At 40.8% G+C, this 12709-nt stretch overlaps 1 non-coding gene across 1 annotated transcript; it reads right to left on the bottom strand.

Annotated features, from left to right (window-relative positions):
* Positions 1–4016: 4016 nt before the first annotated feature.
* On the bottom strand, positions 4017–4120 carry LOC113931635. Its single transcript, XR_003522797.1, has one exon. It is a non-coding gene; the product is annotated as a U6 spliceosomal RNA (small nuclear RNA).
* Positions 4121–12709: the final 8589 nt, after the last annotated feature.

Genomic DNA, 12709 nt, shown 5'->3' with positions numbered 1-12709 from the left:
AGAAGTCATTGTGGTGTCAAGCCAGTAGAAGTTGCCAGAAACCCACTGGTAACTTGCTAGAGAATATCTGTCCTCTAGGATTCCTGGGAAGCTGTTCACAGGGAGGTGTCTCACAAGAGGCACCCTGCTATAAAATCACTCCCGATGGGTGCCAGGGGAAACTTCAGGACAATAGATGCTGCCAGCTTCTGTGCACTGTGGGACCTGTGCACTAGTGAAGCCCAGCATGTAAATGGTCCTGCAGAGCAAGCCCATCAGAGCATGATGGGAAATCCTTTCCTCCTGCAGTGTCTCCTCAAACACCTTACAAAGCTTAACACTGCAGCTAGCAGAGGAGTTTCAAGAGTCCTGACCCATTTTCCCACCTGCAGGTGAAAAGGGTAAATTTGGACCTGAACATCAAGGAAGCAATAACTGGCACAGGAAGCGAGAAAGGAGGAGGAGAGGAGGCAGTGCACAAAGTGATGAAGACCTGGGAGATGACCATATAGCTCACCTCCCACATGCCTGCAAGGTTCTGAAGAACAAAGGAGCTGAGTGTTGGTCCTTCTCGGTCCTCCAGCCTTAGGATTTTGGATCAGTTACTATCTCTCTGCAGATAAAAACAGTTTATTTTTTTAAAAGATTTATTTATTAGAGAGAGAGTGCACACACCAGCACACAAGCAGGGGGAGGGACAAAGGTAGGAGCTGAGGTAGGAGCTCGATGCCAGAACTCGATCCCGGAACTCGATCCCAGGACTCTGGGATCATGACCTGAGCCAAAGGCAGATGCTCAACTGCCTGAGCCACCCAGGTGTCCCTAAATACAGTTTAATACTTGCTCTGGGTCCCACCTGTATTCCCTTCAGAAAACTATGGTGGGGCATCTGGGTGGCACAGTCGGTTAAACATCCAACTCTTGGTTTCACTCAAGTTGTGATCTCGGGGCCATGAGATCAAGCCCTGCGTTGGGCTCTATGCTCAGTGCAGAGTCCGCTTGAGATTCTCTCCCTTCCTCTCCCTCTGCCCCTCCTGCTCATGTGTGCGTGCTCTCTTTCTCTCTCTAAAATAAATAAACCTTAAAGAAGGAAGAAAGGAAGGAAGAATGAAAGGGAGGGGGAAGGAAGAAAGGGAGGAAAAAAGAAAGGGAGGGAAGGAGGGAGGACAGAAGGAGGAAAGGAAGAAAGGAAACTATGGTATCTCAGGTGGGAAGGAGTATCCCCATCCTCCACGGTCTTCACCTCACTGGCTGTATTTACAAGGTGGCTGAGGAGGGGCCGAGAAGGGTTTACCCAAAAGTGACGGCTTGAGCAGACTAACAGTATAGTCATTTACCCAACTTTCCCCTCCCCAGCAGGCAACCAAAAAGAAGAGGGGCAATGTAAGAAACATTTATTAAGCGTTCCTTACCCGGTGAGCACTTGTGTACACACTGGACGTGTACATATACATTTTATACACGTACATTTTACAGAAGAGGCATCTGAAAATTATTGACTTGTCCAAGTGGTAGGACTGTGACTTCAATTCCTCTCTTCTCATTCCGGTTCCAGAGTTCAGTTCACTAACCCACATGGAATACTGGCTCTCCACAGGTATCACCAAGATAACTTGTTGATAAGATAAAGCTGGGTTTACCCTTACTGCAGTGAAAGACAGCAACCTTGACAGAACTTTGGGTAGGGAGGTGAAGCCAGGATGTTAGGAGATATTCTAGTCTGGCTTAAGGAAGGCCTTTCAGTGAGGAAGTCTTGGTTAGGATTAGGTAAGGATGGTGATGTCATAATTCAGGATTGGTGACCCCAACGAGGTGAGGATTTTTAAGGCAAGGAATTCAGAGTCTGGCAAGGAGCAATGTGTCTTTCAGGAAGTTCCTGGAATGAGCAATAAAGTTATTTGCAACTATTATCTTCTAGGGCAAGAATCTGCTGAGACAGCAAGTTAAGGCGAAGACAGCAAAGTATGAAGTAATAAAGTCACATTACTGAGTGTAGACAGTAAGCTCTTTGGGTGTATATGGTTTAGGTTGTCATCCATAAAGGTTTTTCTTTTCTCTTTCTTGATGGTCACATTCAAGCATGATGTATGACAAATTATTCTGTTAATGGAATGATCATTAACCAATTTCAATATTAAGACCACTCAGCATAATAACTAGCTCTTGTGTAGTCCTTTCTATGTGCTCTTTGTATCCTAGCTCATTTAATCATTTTAACTCTGTGGGTAGGTGGTATTTTCGTCTACATTTTATGGATGGCGAAGTGATGCACGGAGAAGTTAAGTAACTTACTCCTGTTCACAGTGCATTAGGCAATTGAGCTGGGATTTGAACCCAGGCAGTCTAACTCCTTTTTAGGACCTAATTACTAGTATACTAGTATACTAATTATTCCATGTTAGGGTTTTACAGTTACCATTCCTTCAAATCATCTGCAATTCATATCATTCAGATCAGAGAGGTGATTCAGATTAATCTATTGCCCAAGGTTATCCAGTTAATAAGTTATGGCCTTCAAACTAAATTTGCAGACTTCCTCACCTGAGTAATTCTTTTCCCCACCCCCCACTCGGTCTTCTATAACTACCTCTTGATTTCCAAAGAATAATTAACAAATCCATGGGGCGCCTGGATGGCTCAGTTGATTGAGTGTCTGCCTTGGCTCAAGTCATGATCTCAGGGTCCTGGTATCGAGCCCCGTGTTGGGCTCCCTGCTCAGCAGGAAGCCTGCTTTTCCCTCTCCCTCTGCCTCTGCCCACAACTCGTGTTCTCTCTCTCTCTCTGTCAAATAAATGAATAAAATCTTTTTTAAAAATCCATTAGTATTGTCCAACAAAGACAAAATACACCAAAAAATCCAGTTCTGTATTAAGTTAGGGATCTCTGCAAGCTAGAGCAGGGACTGAATTCTAATTGCTTCTGTACAGTAGAATAAGAAAAAAAGACAGAAGTTTCCTGTTCCCCTAGCTTTGGAGTAGCTTCACTAAATGACTTTCATTAAAAGAAGTGACTGAGGGGCGCCTGGGTGGCTCAGTCGTTAAGCGTCTGCCTTCGGCTCAGGTCATGATCCCAGGGTCCTGGGATCGCGCCCCACATCGCGCTCCCTGCTCTGCGGGAAGCCTGCTTCTCCCTCTCCCACTCCCCCTGCTTGTGTTCCCTCTCTCGCTGTGTCTCTGTCAGATAAATAAATAAATAAAATCTTTAAAAAAAATAAAAGAAGTGACTGAAAGTAATCATCTTTGACTTAGAACAAATATTTAACTTTTATAATAGAAATGTAAACAGAGCAATGATTTGCGATTTCTCAACATGTTCCTTCTTGCTGAAGGACATTTAACTAGTTTTGACCTATAGTCAGGATAAGCTTAGTGCACACTCAAAATTTCCAACAATAAGGACCCACAGACAAGAAAGATAAGCCTTGACTTAAACCTTATTTGGCAAAGAGAAAACAAAGCATGGCACCATTAAATTTCAAACGCTAAAGATTTTTTTTTTTTTTTTGCTCTTAACTCAGGAAATAAAGCTTTAGAGGAGTCATTAGGGTTGACCTTCTTTTATTCTTTAACAGAATAAAACTCTTCTTTCTTTTAGTTGATGTGCCTTTTGTTCTGGACTCCAAAGTTGATGGACAAGTTGATATACAGTCACTATGAGTGTGGGGGGCGGCGAACAAGAGGTGTGTAACTTACAATTGCCAATAAAGATATAACCTTTCTTTGTTGTGCATTTCACAAGCATATTATATAACCTTTTGGGGATATGTCATCAGCACCAGCAACATATTTATTTTTTTAAGTTTTTATTTTTTTTAAGATTTATTTATTTATCTGAGAGAGAGAGAATGAGAAAGAAAGCACAAGCCAGGAGGAGAGGCAGAGGGAGAAGCAGGCTCCCCACTGAGCGGAGAGCCCAACGCAGGGCTCGATCCCAGGACCCTGGCCAGGATCATGACCTGAGCCGAAAGGCAGACGCTTAACCGACTGAGCCACCCAGGTGCCCCTAGTTTTTATTTTAACTCCAGTTAGTTAACATACAAAAATACGGAGCAGCTTGTGACTTTGCCTGTCATCCTTACACAGGGGCCATTCTAATCTCTGTAGCGTTCCCATTTTAGTCTATGTGCTGCTGAAGCGAGCACAACATATTTAAATAATATATGCTAACTGCGCAAGGATACATGGCTTTTTACTAAGTGTAGTTTGACTCGGGCTTTGTTGCCTCCCTTCTTTCCATATAATGGATAGAGAGGGAGGAAATGGGAGAGAGAGGCAGGGGTGACGGGAATGTTCTAGTAGGCCCGCTTGGAGAAAGGCACGCATGTGCTCCCTGTTCATTGTCCCAACCCAGTACACACACCCACATTACATAAAGAGCCCCATGCAGATGAAAGGAGCTCTTAATGTTGCCCTAAAAAATGACATAGGAACTGTGTGTTTCTTAGTTGCCTTTCCCCGGATTTACGTGCCCAAAGCCATGCAAAATTTCCACGCCTTAGCCCACTCCAATCCCTCTTCATCCCCTGCTCTCCTGACATCATTTCCTTGTGAATCTACTACTGTGGAGGCTGTCACCTGAAACATTAGAGGTTTCTAATGTTTTTCACCTTTAAGCCAAATCAAAAAGAACATTACACCAGAGCAAACACCCCACATCAGTCAGCAAGTGAATATTTGCTAAGAGACTGTGATGAGCCCACACCTTTACCCAATACCACGTAGATCAAATACAGGAAGTGCCCTCCCAAACAGGAGACTCTAATCCTGTTCTTTGCCAAAGAGGGAATCTCCTCTTTGGGACAGCCACCCGAGCCTTGAAGCTTTGCCCATCCCTCTGAAATGCAACTAATCAGCATTTTGTCTCCACTTTAAAGAGTGTAACTTTTGGAACTGGGAGTCCAAAGATAAGTACTTAAGTTCTGGCTTACTTCCCTCATAACCCATACCACTTCTCTAAGCAGATCACTCTTGTTCATGATTAATCTTTCCCATCTTGATTGCTCCATTTCAGATGGTGATTTTTTTTCTGACCTCATTTTCAAATTCCGAGTTGAATATTACCAATGCCACAAAATTAGAAGGGATGATTAACTTTAGGGGGGAAATTATTATATAATTGTTCACAAAAAAAATGTGCACTTGAGACCTTAGAAAAGAATGGATATTCCTAAGTGGTATGGTTTTGTTTTGTTGTACAGGTGGTTTCTCTTATTATCTTCAAATTAACTTTTACTGCTTAATTTTGCATGGGATTTCTGTTTGAAGTCAAATTGTATTCTCTGTCTCTTTTCCTACCTAAACCTTCAGAGTAGATATTGTATGTGTGTGTCTCTGTGTGTGTCACACATATACACCTCAAAAAAGTGTTCCTCACTCACACCATTTATCAGTGAAGAGTGATGAGAAGTATTTCAGCCGGGGTGCTCATGAGTGGTAGAACTTTCTCAGGAAGCGTGCTGGGGATGTAGTACTGCGGTGACCTATTTTCACCCTAGGAATGTGGTTGTGTTGGTGGATGAAGAACTCCACAAAAGAGCAGAAGCACTGATGCGGACATAGGGCTGGTGAATATATCTGAAAAATTTTAAGTGGGGGAGGGGAGGTAAAGGATTTGAACAATTGGGAGTCCTCTTTGCTTCCAGGTTCAACAGCGTAGGTACAAAACTAGCTTAACAGGTTTTCCTTCAGGCTATAATAGACATATGGTCGGACTGAGATTATAAAGCCACATTCATCCTCTCCAGATAAATTACTAGCATTCCAGGGTGCCTGGGTGGCTCAGATGGTTAAGTGTCTGCCTTCGGCTCAGGTCATGATCCCAGAGTCCTGGGATCGAGTCCCGCATAGGGCTCCCTGCTCTTTGGGAGCCTGCTTCTCCCTCTGCCCCTCTCTCTCTCTCTCTCTCTCTCTCTCTCTCTCTTTCTCTCTGTCTCTCATGAATAAATAAATAAATAAATAAATAAAATCTTTAAATTACTAGCATTCCAGCCCCTGTGGCTCATGTTGGGACCATCCTTGCGTAGTCCCGGAAGTGGCCGGTGTCCTGACATTCTATGGTAGGCGGAATAATGGTTGTCCCCAAATGTCCATGTCCTGACCTCTGGAGTCTTCACGTGTGTATCCTTACATGGCAAAAGGGAATTGAGCTTGGGGGTTGAATTAAGATTGCTGATCAGTTGACACCATGATAGGGAAATTTTCCTGGATTATTCAGTGGGCCCAGTGTAATCACAAGGGTCATTAAAAATGGGGAAAAAAGAGTGTCAGAATGATGCCATATGAGAAAGATAGGACTGGCATTGCTCACTTTGGGTGAAAATGGCCCGAGTCCAGGAATGCATGCAGTCTCTGGAAGCTGGAAAGAGCAAGAACACAGGTTCTCCCCTAGAGCGCGCAAAAGGCATACAGCCTTGACAGCAGCTTGAGATCCATTTTGTCCTTCTGGCCTCACAACTGTAAGGTCATAAATGTGACCTTGAAATGTGAAGCCACCGAGTTTGTGGTCATTTGTTAGCGTAGCAATAGGGAAGTAAAACAGGCCCCATATGGCTCCTTGGCAACATTTTTTATTTACTTTTATTACCTTATTAGATTTTTTTACTTAAAAAAGAGGTTTTCTGTCCTTCTTCACCAATCCTGCCCATCTAAGGTTATAATGTAATATGTATTCTTCCCCAGGTTTTTTTTTTTTTTTTAAATGAAAAATTTCACTTTGCAACTTGCCTCTTTCACTTAAAATTCTATGGATGTTTTTCCAGGTCAGTTCAGATGTAACTCAATATAAAAGTTAAATGTTTATTCTTTTTATCAAAGCAATTAAAGAAAATATACAGAAAAGGACTAAGTTGAGACAAGAAACATAAAAAAATATTAACCCATGACTCTACAATCTGTGTAAAGTCTGCTGATAATTTTCAAATGTCATTAATAGATGTAAATATCTAGGTAGAAAATCCATACTGTACAGGTTAGTACAAGATACTTAAGTAAAAGCTTTCCTCTTTTCCTTCTTCCATATTTGTCTTTCCAAAGGTAACTACTCTTCAGGGTTTCTTGTGTTTTCTTTTAGGATTTATGTACGTGTGTGTGTTTGTGTATGTGTCTCTCCCACACATATCGGAGACCATTCATGATTGTGTATCTTGCTTTCTTCCTCTTAGTTTATGTTACAGATCTTTCCCAATGTGACATACGCAATTTCATTTTTAGTGGTCATATAGTATTCCATCTGAAGGCTATTCCCAACTTATTGAACCAGTTTCTAATTAATGAATGCATTCATGATTTCTTTTTTCCCTCTATAATATGTTGTAACGAACATCCTTTTGAATACACTTTGAAGAACTTTTGCAAGCATACATCTAGGGTATGTTTCTAGCAGTGGCATTTCTGGATGAAAAGTACATTTAAAAGATTGTTGGCTATTGCCAAACTGCCCTTCAGAAATCACTGCATCTACTGACACTCGCTCCATCACAGTATGCAATGCCCATTTCCCCAAACTCTCACCATCACTAGATACCATAATATATTTTTAATTTATTACTAACCCTATAAGTGATACATAGCATTTCATTGTTTTGATCTTCATTTCTTTATGAACAGGATTGAGGTAATAATACTTCTTACATTGAGTTGCTCTGTTTGATGATTCACACGTTCATTGGGAGGAATGACAAATCTGTTTATAACAAAATAAGTACTGTTTGTATATAATCTAAAAATCAATTTGCAACTGACAAGTTCTGTGACATTGAGCAAATCTCCCTGGGCCTCAATGTCCTCATTCTCACAATTAGACTGTACTAGATGATCTCTAAGAATACATGTAGTTCCAAGTCTACGGGTTGAGTCGATACAAGAAAAAAGGATCAGGGGCACCTGGCTGGCTCAGTAGTAGAGCATGCGACTCTTCATCTCAGGGTTGTGAGTTTGAGCCTCATGTTGGGTGTAGAGATTACTTAAAAAAAAATAATAAAACTTTTAAAAAAGAAAAAAGGACCAAAGGTATCACAATTACAAACAATAAATGTCTAAGTCCATTTGGGCTGCTATAACAAAATACCATAGACATAGTTTATTAAAAAAACATTTATTTCTCACAGTTCTGAAGGCTGGGAAGTTCAAGATCAAGGCACCAAGATTCATTGTCTGGTAAGAGACTGCTTCCTGGTTCATATGTCTTCTCACTAAAACCTCACATGGCAGGAGGGACAAGGGAGCTCTCTGGGGACTTTTATAAGGGCCCTAGTCCCATTTATGAGGGCTCTGTCCTCATGACCTAATCACCTCCCAAAGGCCCCAGCCCCAAACACCATCACATTGGGGATTAGATTTCAATATATGAATTGGGGCGGGGGACAGAAACATTCAGTCTATAGCAATAAATAAGCCACAATGTATAGATGTTTTAAAAAATTGAGAATAATAACGCACAGCCCCAGGGAGAGTCTTATTTATCCCTGACTTTTTAAATGTATTTTCATATTTTTATGTTTTAACTTTACAGTTAAATGGTATAGAGCCAAACCAAAATGTTTAAATGAGGGGAGAAACCCTCGTTTAAAAATTATTTCTTCTTTAGCAACAGGGTCCTTTCCAACTCGGTGGCTTATACTGTGATTTTTTTTTTATTATGTTCAATTAGCCAACATATAGTACATCATTAGTTTTTGATGTAGTATTCAATGATTCATTAGTTTTATAAGGCTGGTACCAACATTGTTCAATTGTATCAACTGTTTTACATAACATTATTTTATGTATTTACTTCCACAGATTTATATAGTTGTGACATGTCATTTCTATTGGGAATATTAATTCATTGCCCAAACATATCGCAGTTGGCCTAGAAATTTCCCTGCGGTGGTTTTTGAGATGCTTTCCAATTTCAACTAGAATTCTATTAGCCAAGTATAAAAATAGCTTTTTTTCACGCAACTCTGTCAACAATTGATTTATTTTTACTAATTAAATACAGTTAAGATGACACTGCATAGTTGCTCTAGTTCACACAATTTGAAATTCTTCTGGAAGCTTAACTTTTGAATAACATTTGATTTATTTCTTCTTACATAACCGTACATTCGTATTCTTAGACCATGCTTCCATTAGAAAGTAGTTACTCCGTTTATAAACCAGTATCTCTCTTGCTTACGTATTTTGGGGCTAAAATTTCTGTTCCTACACATCAGTCACAAGTATCTTTCTCACTCAGTTGTTTTTCATTTTATTATTCTTCGTTGTGGGAAAACATTTCACTTCTTATTAGGTCTATTTCACCACAAGTATTTTTATTACTTTAATTCTCAAAAAATTACCTCCCTTCTACAACTGACTTAAGATCTGTGATTGCACTTTCTTCTAGCTTTGTCTGTGGATGGCTTTTTAGTATTTAACTCTTTAACTAATTTGAAATATCTAGGATGTGATACAGGTTATTTCTGTGAATTTATTTTTCTCCGTTTTCATATTATTTTTCTGTAACACATTTACTAGTGTTCATTTTTATTACTTTGTGTCACTTGACATGCCATATATTGACATCTTAAAAATGTTAGTCTACTCTTTAATGCTATTCTACTTTATCATTCTATTTTCTCTACTTAGGATAGTACCAGAAATTTATGACAATCGTTTAAAGTTTGGCAGAGTAAATCCTACACTGTTATCTTTTCTTCTAAGAATATTGCTTGGTTGCATGTTTTTCCGTAAAAAGTTTACGGATAGTCAAGTTCTCTTAAGCACTCTGTTGGAATTTTAATCAGTAATGAATTAAATCTCAAAATTAACTTGTGAGATACCTTTTTTATTATATTATCTTCCCAAACAAGAGCACATATATTTCTTCTTGTGCTCAGGATTCTTGTTTCTGCTGTTAAAGTTGTCCATTCCTCTTTTATAAGTTACAGATGTCCCTCATCAGATTAGTAGCAAACAGTTAACGTTTTTATTATCCCCAACATTTCTGAAGCATGGATCATGCAGACTTTGTTTTCACCACCCAGTCACTTAACATTTTGTTCTTTACACAGCAGTTTCCTATCCATCATCTCATTTGAGACTCACACCAACCCTGTGAGACGGGTCAAGTTCCAGACTTGTGACTCCAGAGATGAACACATGTAAGAAGTTAGCCCAAGGCCAGTAACTGCTGAAAATAAGTCTCAAGCTCCAGTCTAGAACCCTCTCCATTTCCATTTTGGATTGAGTAAGAAAACAGTGAAGGGGCGCCTGGGCGGCTCAGTCTGTTAAGCATCTGCCTTCGGCTCAGGTCATGATCTCAGGGTCCCAGGATTGAGGCCCTGGTCGGGCCCCTGCTCAGCGGGGAGTCTGCTTCTCCCTCTGCCCCTCCCACCCCTGCTTATGCTCTCTCAAAAAGATAAATAAAATCTTTAAAAAAGATTTAAAAAGAACACAGTGAAATGCCACATGTTTTCTTTGTTATTATTATTCCTTACTGTCATTTCCTTTAGATCAGTAAAAATTCATGAAGGCTCACATGGTGCAGGAAAAAGCACAGAAATCCTGGCATCCATTTATTACTGTTGTGCTGATAAGCAAGGCTTAAAATCCTTGAGCTTTGTTATTTTCTCTGTGTAGTCGGAATACCACCTGTCATGTCCATTTTGCGAGGTTTTAAAGATAAAATGGCAGCATGTGTATGAAAACCCCAAAGAAATGTTCCCAAGGCAAAAATCACCAAATTTCCCTTAGTCAGAATTTTTACATAGAGAGTGAGGAGTGACCTCCAAGCTTCCTTCCTACGCAAATATTCCATCATTCGAGGCTGTGAATTAGGGGAGCAATTTATATTTAATTTAAGGTACAATATTCTTGTTTGATAATTGCAGTTTCCATCTTTTACTGATGATGGCAGTGCTTGTCTCTGTAGACACCAAAACTTTTGGAGTTAGAACAATCTTGTTAGATTTCACAAAACCTTTATTAGGTCTGCTACAAGTTGTATAAGGCACGTGTGTATTTTGTAAGTGGAAATGAAGTGAAACTTTACGTTAGAATATAGTAATAGCATTTTTTTTTTTTTTTTAAGGGGCACCGTTAGGATGGCCCTGGCCCTGAAGTTAGAGTTCCTGTCAGGTGATTTGTGCAACTCTGAGCCAATTCTGTACACTAGGAATGTTACAACATTCTTCTTGGCTGCCATCACTGCATCCACGTCAGTTCTTTAAGTAGGTTAGAGGTCATGCTGCGCATAGACACCCCCTTTTTTATTGCCTATGTGAATGGCAGTGTGAACCTTTATTTCTTTTTAAGGATTTTATTTTTAGACAGAGCGTGGGTGAGGGAAGGGTCAGACGGAGAGAATATCTAAGCAGACTCCCTGTTGAGCACGGAGTATGTCGGGGGGTGGGGGGGCTCTGTCCCTCGACTCATGAGATCAGGACCTGAGCCAAAACCAAGAGTCGGGTGCTCAACCAACCGACTGAGCCACCCAGAGGCTCCAGCAGTGTGAACTCTTAAAAAAAAGTACAGTCCATGGAAAGGATTAAGATGCTCTGGTCTACCTGCTAGATACTGGATTTTGTGTACTTTCATAAGCAGAGGTAGTCTTGGGGGAAAATTTGTGAAGGTTGTGTCATTTATCCTCCAGCTCCTATCTTTTCTTCTAGATCCTCTCCTTGACCTTTTGCCCAGTTTCCTTCTATCGGGAGGAGCCAGATCTGAGAGGCAAAATGTAGAGGAAAGAGCTCAGCTCTGGCATCAAAAAAACTCTGCTACTTTTAATTTGATTGACCCCAGATTGACCTGGTTTCCTCAATGATAAACGAGGATGAATGATCGCTTATTGAAGGTTGCCAGAAAATAAAACAAATAGGGAAGTATTTACGTAACTTACACATTTCGGTTATTAATGTACCAAGATCTGAGCATAAACATTTTATGTATTGCTCCTTACAAGTAATTTGTGAATAACCCCAGGGTCTTTGCACATGCTGCTGGCCGTGCTGGAATGACTTCTGCCTTTTACCCTCAGGATTCAGGTTCTAGAAGGCTAGTTCGAATTCCCCTCTTAGAGGCTCCAGTAGCACTTATGCTTACTTCTGTTTGGTCTTTATCACATGTTGCAGTTCCCATTTACCGGCCTGCGTCTCCCTCTAGACAAACTAAAGTCTTTTGAGAGCAGACACTTTGAGGACATGCATTTTCATAGGTCCAGATAAAATACGGGACATCCAATAGATACTGAGCACACAGGGAAGAGGAGAAATAAGAATGGATAGGACAAATATAGGTAAAATGATAATACAAGACAGACTATGAGATGCACTCTGGGAGGTAAAGTAGGAACGGGTCTTATTTGCTTGAGGAATCCACTTCATGGAAGAAGTGGAACTAGAGATAGGCTTTGAAGGATGATAATAATTTGACAGGCAAACACTGAAAAGACAGCGTCCTAGATGGTGGGAGCAGCCCAGTCAAAGGCACAGAATCGGGGAAGGAGCAGGCCGTCTTTGGGGGGAATGGAAAGCCCACTCATTGGCAGGGGTAGAGTACAGATGGGGAAGTTGTGGGGGGTGTGGCCGGAAAGGTAAACAAGAGCTTACTCTGAATTCCCAGATGAGGAAGTTGAAAGAGTTCCCACCACTGCTGGGCCCTTGTCCATGCCTTCCCCTAAGTGCTCAGAACAAGTTCCTCCCCCTTTACCCCTAACACTTCCAGTCAGGCCCCAGCCTCCTTTCTGCCATTAGTAACTAGCTTACATCAGG

This window comes from Zalophus californianus, chromosome X, assembly GCF_009762305.2.
Source record: "Zalophus californianus isolate mZalCal1 chromosome X, mZalCal1.pri.v2, whole genome shotgun sequence".
Taxonomy (NCBI): Eukaryota; Metazoa; Chordata; class Mammalia; order Carnivora; family Otariidae; genus Zalophus; species Zalophus californianus.
The sequence above is the reverse complement of the archived record's forward strand: the minus strand, read 5'-3'. Positions and strand labels throughout refer to the sequence as shown.